Genomic DNA, 15,154 nt, shown 5'->3' on the forward strand with positions numbered 1-15,154 from the left:
GGACTATTTCATTGTGTAGTATAGTGTGACTACATACAAAATCTACAGGTAGGGTTATCATCTTGGTCCCAAAATATGTGTGTTTCTATATGATAAGTAGATTAGACTGGCAGCTGCTGATGTAAAGGTTTGACATATGCAATAAGCATGAAGGTGGTAACAAAAGGTTGGTTTATGCAGTGGCAACAGAATTAAACCCAGTTAGACATTTTTTTCTCAAAGGACAAGTTTCTAGTCCAGATCAAAAGCTACCTTTGACTAGAAAATCACCTTAATGTCTCTGGTAGCTAATTAATGTCATATATATATATATATATATATATATATGTGGATAGATAGACAGATAGATATATATATATATATAGATATATTATATCTATATAGATGGGTAGATAGATAGATAGATAGATAGATAGATAGATAGATAGATAGATAGATAGATAGATAGATAGATAGAGATAGATAGATAGATAGATAGATAGATAGATAGATAGATAGATAGATAGATAGAGATAGATAGATAGATAGATAGATAGATAGATAGATAGATAGATAGATAGATAGATAGATAGATAGATAGATAGATAGATAGATAGATAGATAGATAGATAGATAGATAGATAGATAGATAGATAGATAGAGATATATTATAGATAGATAGATAGATAGATAGATAGATAGATAGATAGATAGATAGATAGATAGATAGATAGATAGATAGATAGATAGATAGATAGATAGATAGATAGATAGATAGATAGATAGATAGTTGAGATAGTTGAGATAGTTGAGATAGATAGATAGATAGATAGATAGATAGATAGATAGATAGATAGATAGATAGATAGATAGATAGTTGAGATAGATAGATAGATAGATAGATAGATAGATAGATAGATAGATAGATAGATAGATAGATAGATAGATAGATAGATAGATAGATAGATAGATAGATAGATAGATAGATAGATAGATAGATAGATATGATAGATAGATAGATAGATAGATAGATAGATAGATAGATAGATAGATAGATAGATAGATAGATAGATAGATAGATAGATAGACAGACAGACAGATAGATAGATAGATAGATAGATAGATAGATAGATAGATAGATAGATAGATAGATAGATAGATAGATATGATAGATAGATAGATAGATAGATAGATAGATAGATAGATAGATAGATAGATAGATAGATAGATAGATAGATAGATAGATAGATAGATAGATAGATAGATAGATAGATAGATAGATAGATAGATAGAGATATATTATAGATAGATAGATAGATAGATAGATAGATAGATAGATAGATAGATAGATAGATAGATAGATAGATAGATAGATAGATAGATAGATAGATAGATAGATAGTTGAGATAGTTGAGATAGATAGATAGATAGATAGATAGATAGATAGATAGATAGATAGATAGATAGATAGATAGATAGATAGATAGATAGTTGAGATAGTTGAGATAGATAGATAGATAGATAGATAGATAGATAGATAGATAGATAGATAGATAGATAGATAGATAGATAGATAGATAGATAGATAGATAGTTGAGATAGGATAGATAGATAGATAGATAGATAGATAGATAGATAGATAGATAGATAGATAGATAGATAGATAGATAGATAGATAGATAGATAGATAGATAGATAGATAGATATGATAGATAGATAGATAGATAGATAGATAGATAGATAGATAGATAGATAGATAGATAGATAGATAGATAGATAGATAGATAGATAGATAGATAGATAGATTGAGATATATAGATATATTAGAAACATTAGCTATCAGTAACATCCAATGATTTACAGTATAAAACTATTTGATTTAACACTACATTATTTATCAAGCAAGTCTTAAATAATTATTGCAAATGTTGTACACTGTAGCACATGTAGGCCATACTGTTTTATATATATTTACTTAAGATTAAAGAAAATTGTTTATTTAAGAATACAAACTATTTTAATAATTAAAGTGAATACTATAGTGACCTTTGCTCTATGATATTATATATATATATATGTATATATATCGTTTTTTCTTTCTTTGTATATGTATATATATTTATATATATATATATATATATGTATATATATAGTTTTTTCTTTCTTTTTTCAGGGTGTGGTTATAGCAGGAGTGGTTGCAGTTCTGGTGTACAGTTTGTCATTTTCATTTAGTCTAAACGAAATAACTAAATTACATTTGTGCAGACAAATGTCTAGAAAATATCCACTGTTCTATATATCTTTAAAAAACAAATGACCATTTTTAGCTTTTGCAACAGATGGCCACTGCTGAATACCCAGGAGAGGTTGTGCATATTCAGAGAGACAAGAAAGCAAATAATTATTTTTTCTTTTTTTTTCTTTTTTTTTTTGTATTCCAAGGATAATGCAATTTTTGAGGGAGGGGATTTTCATTAGACTCAGTGTTCTCTGCAGCCCACATAATGCCATTAAGAAATCACACAGAAAGAAGTGCTTGGGATTAAAGCACACACAGAGACGGGGAAAAAAAAAGGACTGAAGCAGCTGAGTGCCATGCAAACCCAAGCTGCAGCTAATATCACCGATGCCATCCTATGCCACCCTCACACTGACTTTCTCTCTCATGGCAAATGAAGCTTGGCAATATTGCTAATTGCAGTAGATTTACACTGTTTCCCTGCAATGTGGGAGGCAAAGGGAAAAGCTGCTTAGCAGCATCCTGATGGATATACACTGACATTTGCAGTCTGTTGCCATGGTCGCCCTGGGACTTTTGTTTTGAAAAGGGATTTTTTTTTTTTTCATGCTTCTATCAGATGACGTCATGGATGTCCATGGATGTGACAGGCCACCTTTGGGTTGGAGGTTTAAAGAGACAGCCTCCAGCTGCAACACTAGCCCTTGCTATTGTCTCAGATGCTGATATAAAGATGGGGGGACACTTCTTTTCCCTAGCTCAGTTCCCCAGAGCTCTTGACTTAGCACTACCTTGATGAAGACAAACAACTTAGCATTGCCACATTTTGCCAGGTACCTCGTGCAAAGAAGAGCATTCCTCCTGCGCCTCCTCTATTAGAGAGTATCAAGTCAAATCCTCTTTGCTTAAAGAAGCACAAAGCAGCCAATAGAACAAGATTACTGCTGGGAAGAGGACGGAAGTCGGCTGAAAACTTCTCCAGCTCCAAAAAAGAATAAGGTAAGTCACATGGGTGGTCAGGATACTACTATATAGTCAGGATACTGACATGGTATCATAAAAGAGGAAAGCTGTTTGAGATAGCAACAGGTAGATAGATAGACTGTTAGAATGGATGATAGGTGAATAGATGGATAGATAGATAGATAGATAGATAGATAGATAGATAGATAGATAGATAGATAGAAAGAAAGAAAGAAAGAAAGAAAGAAAGAAAGAAAGAAAGAAAGAAAGAAAGAAAGAAAGAAAGAAAGAAAGAAAGAAAGAAAGAAAGAAAAAGAAAGAAAAAAAGAAAGGAAGAAAGAAAGATGGAATGATAGATAGATAGATAGATAGATAGATAGATAGATAGATAGATAGATAGATAGATAGATAGATAGATAGATAGATAGATAGATAGATAGATAGATAGATAGAAAGTAAGTCACATGGGTGGTCAGGTTACTACTATATGGTCAGGATACTGTCATTGTATCATAAAAGAGGAAAGCTGTTTGAGATAGCAACAGGTAGATAAACAGACTGTTAGAATGGATGATAGGTGAATAGATGTATAGATAGATAGATAGATAGAAAGAAAGAAAGAAAGAAAGAAAGAAAGAAAGAAAGAAAGAAAGAAAGAAAGAAAGAAAGAAAGAAAGAAAGAAGGTAAGTCACATGGGTGGTCAGGATACTGTCATGGTATCAAAAAAGAGGAAAGCTGTTTGAGATAGCAACAGGTAAATAGATAGACTGTTAGAAGGGATGGTAGGTGAATAGATGGATAGATAGATAGATAGATAGATAGATAGATAGATAGATAGATAGATAGATAGATAGATAGATAGATAGATAGATAGATAGATAGATAGATAGATAGATAGATAGATAGATAGATAGATAGAAAGATAGATAGATAGATAGATAGATAGATAGATAGATAGATAGATAGATAGATAGATAGATAGATAGATAGATAGATAGATAGAAAGAAAGAAAGAAAGAAAGAAAGAAAGAAAGAAAGAAAGAAAGAAAGAAAGAAAGTAAGAAAGAAAGAAAGAAAGATGGAATGATAGATAGACAGACAGACAGACAGACAGACAGACAGACAGAAAGACAGATAGATAGATAGATAGATAGATAGATAGATAGATAGATAGATAGATAGATAGATAGATAGATAGATAGATAGATAGATAGATAGATAGATAGATAGATAGATAGATAGATAGATAGATAGATAGATAGATAGAAAGAAAGAAAGAAAGAAGGTAAGTCACATGGGTGGTCAGGATACTGTCATGGTATCAAAAAAGATGAAAGCTGTTTGAGATAGCAACAGGTAGATAGATAGACTGTTAGAAGGGATGGTAGGTGAATAGATGGATAGAAAGAAATAAAGAAAGAAAGATACCAAAGAAGGTATTTCCATGTAAGTGTATATAATATAATATAATATAATATAAATAATATAATTTAATAATATATATGTAGTATAATGCAATTTTTCATATACTTTTTGCAGTTGTGCTTACCGTTAAGTTGATGTTCTGTTGCATAAAAAAAGAAAAAAAAATGCAACTTGAGGGTCAACCCAAAAGCAAAGTAAAATCAATGAAATTGAATGTAGGAGGTATGATCCTTATGTGCCCAATGATTCTAGGTGCATGTGGGTTAAGGTATAATCCTGCACATTGTAAGGTAATGAGATATGGAGCAGAGTTGTGCTGTGGACAGATGTATTGTCTGGGTATTGCTGTGTACTATGACACTGGCTTGTATCCATGCTAATTCCCTGTGACTGATGATAGACTGGTGCTTGTGTATTCAGTGAGCTGCTGATTTCTAGCAGTTTGTTACTTTCAGGAATGAAGCGTTGGCTCATGGGCTGCAAAGATCAAGGAACGGTTTGTGTCTAAACTCTTAATGAGACCAGGTGAAAGTGCACAGGGCTCCCAGCAGCAGTTGTCTTTCCTGTTTCAGCTAAACGTTTCAAGAAATGTATATTAATAGAAAATAAACAGGTCAGAATGCTTGGCTGATAATGCAATTAAAAAAAAAAAAAAAAATCCTTATTTCATTATTGCGTTGTAATGTAATATAAGTGGACTGTGTGGATTTCTGGCTATACTCCAACTCAAAAGGGGAAGAAATTCTTGGCTCTAAATTGCATTATAAATTAATTACATTTACTTCTAACAAAGTATAGGCTTTGGTCTTATGCTGTGTTCCCAGACCTGGGAGCTAACATATGTTATTGTACAACATACAGCTGGCTACCTGTAAATAGTAATGTGTGTTTAATGTCTTACACTTGCAGCACATTGATATCGCAGAGAAAGAAAAAATGCAAAATAGTACAAAAGTATCCCTCGTTTGATTGTTAAACTCAACCATAAATGTTAGCAAGCAAAACTAGAAACACATACATTTAGAAAAAGTAGTATATAACTTTATAAATATTTATAAATTATTATAAAAAAAATAAAAAATAAAATAATAACATAATAAAATAATAACATAAGAAATAATATAGACGCCAAAACAATTTTTAAAATGATTTCCATGTGTAAGCATGCACATGCTGCATACCCACTGCTCACAGAAAGTCTGGTGCATGTGCTCATCACACATTCAACAGGTGGGGGAATTAAAAAAAAAAAAAAAAAATATATATATATATATATATATATATATATATATATATATATATATATATATATATATATATATATATATATATATATATAAATATATACACCACACAAACAATATATGATATATATATATATATATATATATATATATATATATATATATATATATATATATATATATATATACAAACCTGAAGTGTATTTTTTATTTTATTTTATCTTATGCTTTATCTTTTTGAAAGGCTAATATAAAAAAATACACTTCAGGTTTGTATTACATGAACGTATATATATATATATATATATATATATATATATATATATATATATATATATATATATATATGTATATGTGTATATATATATATATATATATATATATATATATATATATATTTATTTATTTATTTACTTATTGTGTGTGTAGTGTATATATATATATATATATATATATATATATATATATATATATATTTTTTTTTTTCTGGTGCATGTGCTCATCACACATTCAACAGGTGGAGAAAAAAAAAATATATATATATATATACATCACACACAATATTTATATATATATATATATATATATATATACGTTCATGTAATACAAACCTGAAGTGTATTTTTCTATTTTATCCTTTCAAAAAGATAAGGCACTGTGTAGACAATCGGTGAACTTTTCATCTTCCAGCCATCTCTCCAGTAATGTATTGTGGTTAATAATTGAACAGGCAGGTAGATTGGTTTGGCTTTGTGCTGCTGGTTTGAATGGTAACCAGAGATTTTCATTAAGGTATTTTCAGCACCACCCTATTGAATAGATGCTCGCTTCAATTCAAACAAACTAATCAGTGAACAGTCACCCCCACTTGCATATACAGAAGTTTATGCTAACCCATTTCGCCACTAATGATTTTCATTGGAATTTTCATTGTATCACTTAATCAACAAAATGTATTGCTCTTTGTTAAAGATGAAAAGTTAACATATAGTGAGCTTATTGTTGTTGTGACTAATAATAAATGTGAGGGTATTATGGGGGTACTGGTGTAATTGGAAGTGGGTTCGCAAATATATATTTAGACGGTACTTAAAAATATATATTTACAAACCTACCCAATTATACCCCATGACTTACTACACTGCACTTATGTCTTCATGTAATATTTTATTTCTTTGTCATATTTCTTTAAAAACAGTGCACTGAAAATAAGTGTCAGTCATAATAAATCCACATTCAGCACCACAGCTCTGGACAGCGCTCACAAGTAAATGATCCTTGGGTTATATAGAACACTCTATAGCGGAATTATGCCAACTGGTATCTCTCTATGTGTTCTGGTCCTACAAATTCCCAGCATGCTTCATCAGCCATAAACTTTATAATGCCTGCCAGAGGGCATGATGTGACTTGTAGTTCAACAGCAGTCAGTGAGCTATGGTTCACCTATCAGTAACACACTACTATAATACAGAAAATGTACCCTATTTAAAATCAGTGAATCTCCTATGAATAGTGATGGAACCCTCCCCCAACACTGCCATAGACTGGGAAACTATATATTATTTTTTACCATTACCTTTCTAATGTTTTAAGTAAATCCCAAAGTATTTGATATATTTAGCGATATCTTTGATACATAAAAATAATATCAGAGTATTGTAAAGAGAAAAAAAAATAAAACAATAATTTTAAAGTTTTTAATTTCCTTTACATAGTTAGTGAGGTTGAAAAAAGACATCCGTCCATCCAGTTCAACCTATGATGTGTGTGTGTGTGTTTGCTGTTAACCGTACATTGTATACCCCTGTATGTTGTGGTCTTTAAGGTGCCCATCTAATAGTCCTTTAAAACATATAGTATAGTTTTACCTGTTTTGAATAGTAACATCTGAATGTTCATATCATGAACAGTAGTGTAGTACATGTATGTTGATCTCACTATTATATTTTAGAAAATTGCTTAGACAAAATGCTGGAAATTGAAAAATAATTTTAACTACATGTGCAGTGCAACTACATTGTATTTCTCATTATGCTGATTCATTGGTGTGATTCAATGGAGTCTAAAGCCAATCAACATCCATTGTTCTAGAATTTTAAAAATTCTGACAAAACAAAAGTAAAGTTAGTGAAAATGCTAGCTTATGTTCATTATTTTGCTTGTTTTAATTTCCTAATTTATTTTATTTGCAGGACGTCAATATTTTCTTTTAAGCCCCTTTTTACATTTACCAAGCTAGATTCACATACAGCTGAACAGTATACAACTTTTCTTCCCTTTACTCTATTTTCATTCAAAAGGCAGAATGCAATGTAAATTTACTGCAGAAAAGCAGGTTATTTAAAAAATATTGCTTTGTTTTCAAGTGAAAGTCATGATGGTGACCATTTTCTGAATATTTCTTTTTTTGCTTCTGAAAATGTAATTTGTTATTCCCTAAGAGCAAAGGTTTATTCCAAAGAATGTTGGGTGTATGTTGTTTTTTTTCCTTTCTTTCTTTTTTTTTTTTTTTTTACGTTGTAAGGGGGAAGTTTAACCTCAGACTTGCATAATAATACATAAAATACACTCAAAGTTCAACATGCCTTTTTGCTGCCTAACAGACCCATCTTTATAAAAATTTATATTATGCTTACATCCATTAGGCTAAAATTACAAAAGATTTTTGAGTTAATGTAAATTTTTGTAAATTGACTTTCCTTTGATCCCCACTTGATCCCCACTTTGATCCTAGCTACCTCCACCATCATTTAAAGAAAAAAAAATACCACTATTAGAGTTGTGTACCCAAGATATTGTATATTGGTGGACATGTGCAGGGTTGTAGTAGTTTGTGATCATGCTGAGATGCCACTGACGTCAAAATCACCTGTTAACAATAATGTGATGTGCTGGATCATAACCTAATAAGCACAATCCTAATGCCATTAGCATGAATACATAATCTCATGAGAAGGACAGGAAAGAGAGACTATATGTAACACATTCCTTATTATGCATAAAACTTTAATGAAACTGTTGACACAATTTAGTCTGGCAGCTTCTATTTTTTTCAACTAATTCATATGGACAAAAGGAATAATAATGTTCTTCTGTTAATTTTTATCAAAAGAATTTCATTAGGTGATGGTAACAATCTAGCAGGCAAGAATTGTTCGCCCTTAGAGATATTCCTTCTTTTACAATGTCTGTATTATCAAAACATTTAGTAAAATTCCCAAAACGCCACAACGTGACTCAACATACGAGTGTATTCATTCTACCTTTACAGATTTTTCTAGGCTGAGCGCAAAGACACTGCCCAAGAGAAAAACATCTAGCAAGAATAAGATGAGAGACTGTCAAGAGAAGAAATTACAACCTGTTTTCTTTGGAGAAAACACTTCTAAGGTCTGTGCTCTTTTAACAACTACTTAAGAAAGTTAAAGTAAAAAAAAAAAAAAAAACTCTGCAATATGTTTGTACATGTGAAAATAAATCTAATTTATACACACACATACACAGATAAGTATCATTTCAGACACATACACACAGCCCATTTGGAAGTTCTCATGGGCTATGACAATGAAAATATTCATTCTTGATTTCGTTTCCTATAAATAAAGAGAAAGTGAAAGTTGGAATCAATAAACTGTGATATTATAGTCACTATATAAATGGAATAAAGAAAAAAAAATAAAAAAGGATGGAAAAGAAAAAAAGACTCATACTTGTATTTGAGACCTCACTCTGAGACCTCACTTATATTTGAGACCTCACTTTGAGACCTCACTTGTAAGGTCTCATTGGCTATGCCAAACATGTTTATTCTTTATCTAGTTTCCATTAAAATTACTATACAAATGAAGCAAAAAGAAAAAAATGAAAGGAAGAAAAAGGAGAAATAAAGACTCATACTCTTATTCGAGACCTCACTTGTTTTTGAGACCTCACTTGGAAAGTCTCATTGGCTGTGACAATGACAAAGGTTCATTCTTGATGTAGTTTCCTTGAAATAAAGATGGAATCAATAAACTGTGGTATTAAAGTCACTACACAAATGAAACAAAAGAAAAAATGAAAGGAAGGAGAAGGACAATTAAAGACTCATACTCATATTTAAGACCTCGCTCATAATAAAGACCTCACTTAGAAGGTCTCTTTGGCTGTGACAATGACAAAGGTTCATTCTTGATGTAGTTTCCTTTAAATAAAGATGGAATCAATAAACTGTGATATTAATGGCACTATACAAATTAAACAAAATAAAAAATGAAAGGAAAGAGAAGGAAAATTAAAGACTCATACTCATATTTAAGACCTCGCTCATATTAAAGACCTCACTTAGAAGGTCTCGTTGGCTTTGATAATGAAAATGTTCATTCTTGATGTAGTTTCCTTTAAATAAAGATGGAATCAATAAACTGTGATATTAACGGCACTATACAAATTAAACAAAAGAAAAAATTAAAGGAAGGAGAAGGAAAATTAAAGACTCATACTCATATTTAGGACCTCACTCATATTAAAGACCTCACTTAGAAGGTCTCTTTGGCTTTGAGAATGAAAATGTTCATTCTTGATGTAGTTTCCTTTAAATAAAGATGGAATCAATAAACTGTGGTATTAAAGGCACTATACAAATTAAACAAAATAAAAAATGAAAGGAAAGAGAAGGAAAATTAAAGACTCATACTCATATTTAAGACCTCACTCATATTAAAGACCTCACTTAAAAGGTCTCGTTGGCTTTGACAATGAAAATGTTCATTCTTGATGTAGTTTCCTTTAAATAAAAATAAGGTGGAAGTTGGAAGCAATAAACTTTAATTTTAAAGTCAATACAAATGAAACAAGGGAAAAAAATGAAAGGAAGAAAAGGGAACATTTAAGACACACTCATACTTGAAATCTCACTTTAAGACCTCATTCAAATTTGAGAGTTCACTTAGAAGGTTTCTTTGGCTATAACAATGGCCATTCCTGATCTATAGTTTCCTTAAAAATAATGATAAAGTGGAAGTTTGAATCAATAAACTGTGGTATTAAAGTCACTATGCAAATAGAATAAAGAAAAAAATAAAAGGAAGGAAAATAAAAAATAAAGACATACTACAACCTACACAATACAATTCATCAGCTGAATTTGAATACAGAGGGAAATGCATATTATTGTTTTTTTTTTTTTTTTTCTATTTTAAAAACCTCCTATTTTACATTCATTATGAACAGCTGGTGACAAATACATTGAGAAATGAACAGCTTAGGCCAATTGTTACTAGAATTTGCTTTTACAATCCTGCAGTATATTTTAAAATGCTTACCTTTATCCTTAGGTGATTTTTTTTTTTTTTTAAAGGAATGATCTTTATCCTATGTTTGCCTCTCACAGCCAGCCAGGTTTGGTTGGTTGTCTATGACAAAGACAGATTTGCTAGGCCAATGTAGATTTTACTTCCTTCATGGGGTGATTATAATAAATACTGGATGTTTTAAACGAAACAAGTTATAGTGTGCCTACTTTACACATTTAATTTAATTTAATTTAATTAAACATTTTATTGTACATATTTTTAGTGAAGTCTAGAGAATACTGGCTGGCTGTCTATGACAGAGACATATTTACTAGGCCAATATAGATTTTACTGCCTTAAATAAAGACCCTCCTAAAGACTTTGAGGTGATATAATAAAGATAGGAAGTTTTTATTTAGACAAATTATATTTTGTACAGATTTTTCAGGCTAAGGGCAAAAATGGATATTGTCCATTATAACTGAGTTTGTCTAAACTGATATAATACAATTTTGTTTTATCTTTATTTCTATAATACAAACAGGAGAATAAACGCTTGTTTACATACATAAATCCTTTAACATACTGGTAATTAAAATTACAAACTTCAATAGAAGACATCAGATTAACAACTTTTGCACTACTTTTTAAAATAATAACATAAAATTATTGTAAAAATCAAACATTGTGGTTAAATGAAATCCAAAGCCTTAAGAAAATATTAAAATTACCAGAACAGCAAAAAGCATCTTTATACATCAATCATATTTGATTTTAATCTGCATTAACCCAACTCTCACCTTTTACTTTATGACAATACTGTGTAAATCTGATAGCACTGGGTAATGTATAACATCTTATACATAAATACCTATTTCTCTGTAACAAGTAAATCTTTGTTGGAAAGGTTATAGCAAAAGATATGGATGCAAGTAGTTGGAATATACATGCTAATATTGCACACAGCACTCAGTGCAGCTTTTATTTTAATCCCCGGAAAATGTCAAGGTAAAGTGACGCTGCTGCATTTAATTAACATAACATTGTAATAAAGTGATAACTCCCCTTGAAATGTCTTGATTATTGGGTTGAGAATTGCATGGCACAGGCAGGCATTGCTAAACAATTACTGGAAGTTGTATTTACCACCTCCATTTTCTCAGAACTAAGGCAAGAAATGCCAAGGACATCTAGAATACTGAAGAGCTGAATTACAATGCCAAAGTAATGGCAATTCTTATCTGTTTGTAGCGCTATTAAAAACAGCCATTTTTAAAAATAAATTAAAGGCATACAATAGTTGCCTCTCTGTTTCCTTTATACAGCATCTGCAAATATCCTTATTAGTATAAGCATTGTAATGTAAATTTATACGTTTTTTGAAAGGACGTTCTTTGGTGAATAGGTATTTTTGTCAGAATGGTAATTTATTTTATTTCTGTTAAATGACAGTAAAACAAATTTATTATGCAATGTTTTGTTCTGACTCCTTTGCTTGGCTTTATGTGCTTCTGTTTTTTTTTAAATTATTATGAACTATATCACTATTTTAAATATATTGTGTGACTAAAGTCTTTCTTTAAATTGAAATCATTTGCATGTCAGCCTAAACTCAATGGAATGAAAACTGTAAAAACAAATTGATATAAAGTATGATTCTCCACACCTACTGATTGTTTCCCAAAAGTTATATTTGGTCATATTTTCCTGTTGGGCACACTGGGGCATGAGATACATTATTTACAAGAAACATAAATATGTACATGTTAGTTCAGGCATGCCTTGGCTCCATGATCAAGAGTCCTAGTGAGAATAAACACTGCTATAACCAGCCCAAGAACCTCTACAATGTTTCAAACTTCATGCTTTAGGCTTGCACATCTTAGAGCAACATTTCTCAACCTCTTTAACATAGTGGGACCCTTAAAATAATGTTCAGGTCTCAAGGAGCCCATGCTAATAAATTATTTTTAGTGTTAATAATACAGTTGTGAATGCCATTTTGATGAAAACAATAGTGATAAAACGAATGGCCAAAAAAAAATACAGACAATGAAAACGGAAGTGCTCCCCCACATTGGTGGTCAGTGAAGTGTCCCCTTTAATTAGTGGCCAGTAGGGAAGGGCCCTTTATCTTGGTTGGAGGTAAGAAGTTCCCTTACACATAACTAAAAAGATCATTGGAGAGAGTGGTCACTTTTCTGAAAGGAAGAAATTGCTCAAGGAACCCCTAGCAACCTCTGGTGGAAACCTAGGGTTCCATGGAAGGCTGTCTGATGGCACTTTTCCACTGCAAGTACCGGCTCGGCTCCACTCGGCACTGCTTGGCCCAGCTCAGCTCAGGTTGCTTTTCCACTGCGTGGTACAAGTCGGCACGTTTCAGCACTGTATAGGCTCTACTCAGCTCGGTTTGCTTTTCCACTAAAGTAGTAAGTGGGTGGGATTACAATGATTCTCTGACCAATCAGTGGCTAGTAGTGACAAACAATCAAGGCTGCATGCAAAAGATTGTGGGATATGGTATCGGTACGGCCCGCTTGCAACCCCAACTGAGGTGGTACTGTTTAAGCGAGCCGTAATGAGCTGTACCATGTAGTGGAAAAGCGCCTCTGTACCAAACCATACCAAACCGTTCTAACACGTACCATGCGGTACCATGCAGTGGAAAAGCGCCAAACCAAGCCGTACCATGCAGTGGAAAAGCGCCATTAGAGGGACCACATAATCACTCATTACATACCAATACATACCTTTACCCACATTAAAAAGCAGCGCTACTCACTTGAAAGGTAGATAATAATTATTAGTCTGTAAAAAAAGAAAAAAAGGGGGGGGGCATTTGGCATTATGTTAATACTTAAAGAATTTGTTACCCCCAACATTTCCTATTCCCTGATATGTGCCTGCTGTACCATGTACTTGTATGAGAAAGTATCCTGATCTCTTTGTATTGCTCTCTTTGTATGAAATCTCTGGTGTCCCTGCCAACCCCTCTGCTTTCCTATTAAGAAACTATTCACACTAAGCAGAAGATCAACCCGTGGCCAGTTCTCTAGCTGTGCTGGGAACTCAGCCTGCTCTCCTCCAATGATCAGACTCATCTTGACACCACCCCCCCCCCCCCCCCAGCACAGCCTTTCACTGGGAAGAATGGTGTGCTGCTGCTTCTCCACCCCACAGCTCTTATGCAGCTGGGAGCAGAGAGAAGGTACCCACTTATAAAAAAAGGGGAAAAACGTATTTATAATGCCTATTATTTATTATTTATAATAATCTCTACACAAATGTTTTGTCTTTTATTTCTGTTTTAAACTGAATTGGTTGTTTTATAAGGTAATCATTTACATTCACTTTAAGGATTATGCCAGAGGGTACCAACATGATTCTGACATGGTGCGGACAATATATTAAAGATCTCAAGGTACCAACCGAACTAGGTAACAACTCAACTTAGATGGCTGTTGAGAACCATAGACATCAGAACATAGTGCAGGCTGACTGGTTTGGGGAAATGGTTTTCTGACCAGGTTGGATTCTCTTTACTGAATGGGCTAATGTTCCTGCAAAATGAAGGTTAAGCTGGCTTCTTAGCACACTGGGCTGTGCAATTATACAATGTGAGTGAGAAAGTCCAATCTGTAGAAAAAACAGAATATGTGTAACATCATATTTGGTTTTAGTGTTCAGATTTAGGTAGGGTCAATCGTTTTATTATCATTGGGATAGTGTAAGGAGTAACGGCACCTCCCTTTGGAATATAGCACTGTGTGGTGTAGAGCTGCCTTCAATTTAAGTACAAAGCTTAAATGTGAGATAGTGGGTGTAGTTCATTGTTCGTGGCTGTAGACCAGCCATTGGATCAAATCTTAAACAGTACAGTACATTAAAATATGGCTGTCTCTGCTACTAGCCCTTTCAACAAAGTTATATACAGATACACTGGGGTTGATTTATTAAAGACATAGAGGTTTTGAATTACCCATCAAAGTGAACGATAGTGATTAAAGGAACGTTGTGTTCACTTTGA

The 15,154-nt window shown here is 32.1% G+C and overlaps 1 long non-coding RNA gene across 1 annotated transcript in view; it reads left to right on the plus strand.

The window, feature by feature from the left end:
* The first annotated feature begins 9,123 nt into the window (after positions 1-9,123).
* Positions 9,124-15,154, plus strand: part of LOC309554860 — a 165,069-nt gene continuing 159,038 nt past the window's right edge. Inside the window, exon 1 of the long non-coding RNA XR_014225244.1 lies at positions 9,124-9,244. This is a non-coding gene — a long non-coding RNA (uncharacterized lncRNA). The remainder of the gene's footprint in view (positions 9,245-15,154) is intronic.

This window comes from Pelophylax lessonae, assembly GCF_965119305.1.
Source record: "Pelophylax lessonae genome assembly, chromosome: 4".
Classification (NCBI taxonomy): domain Eukaryota; kingdom Metazoa; phylum Chordata; class Amphibia; order Anura; family Ranidae; genus Pelophylax; species Pelophylax lessonae.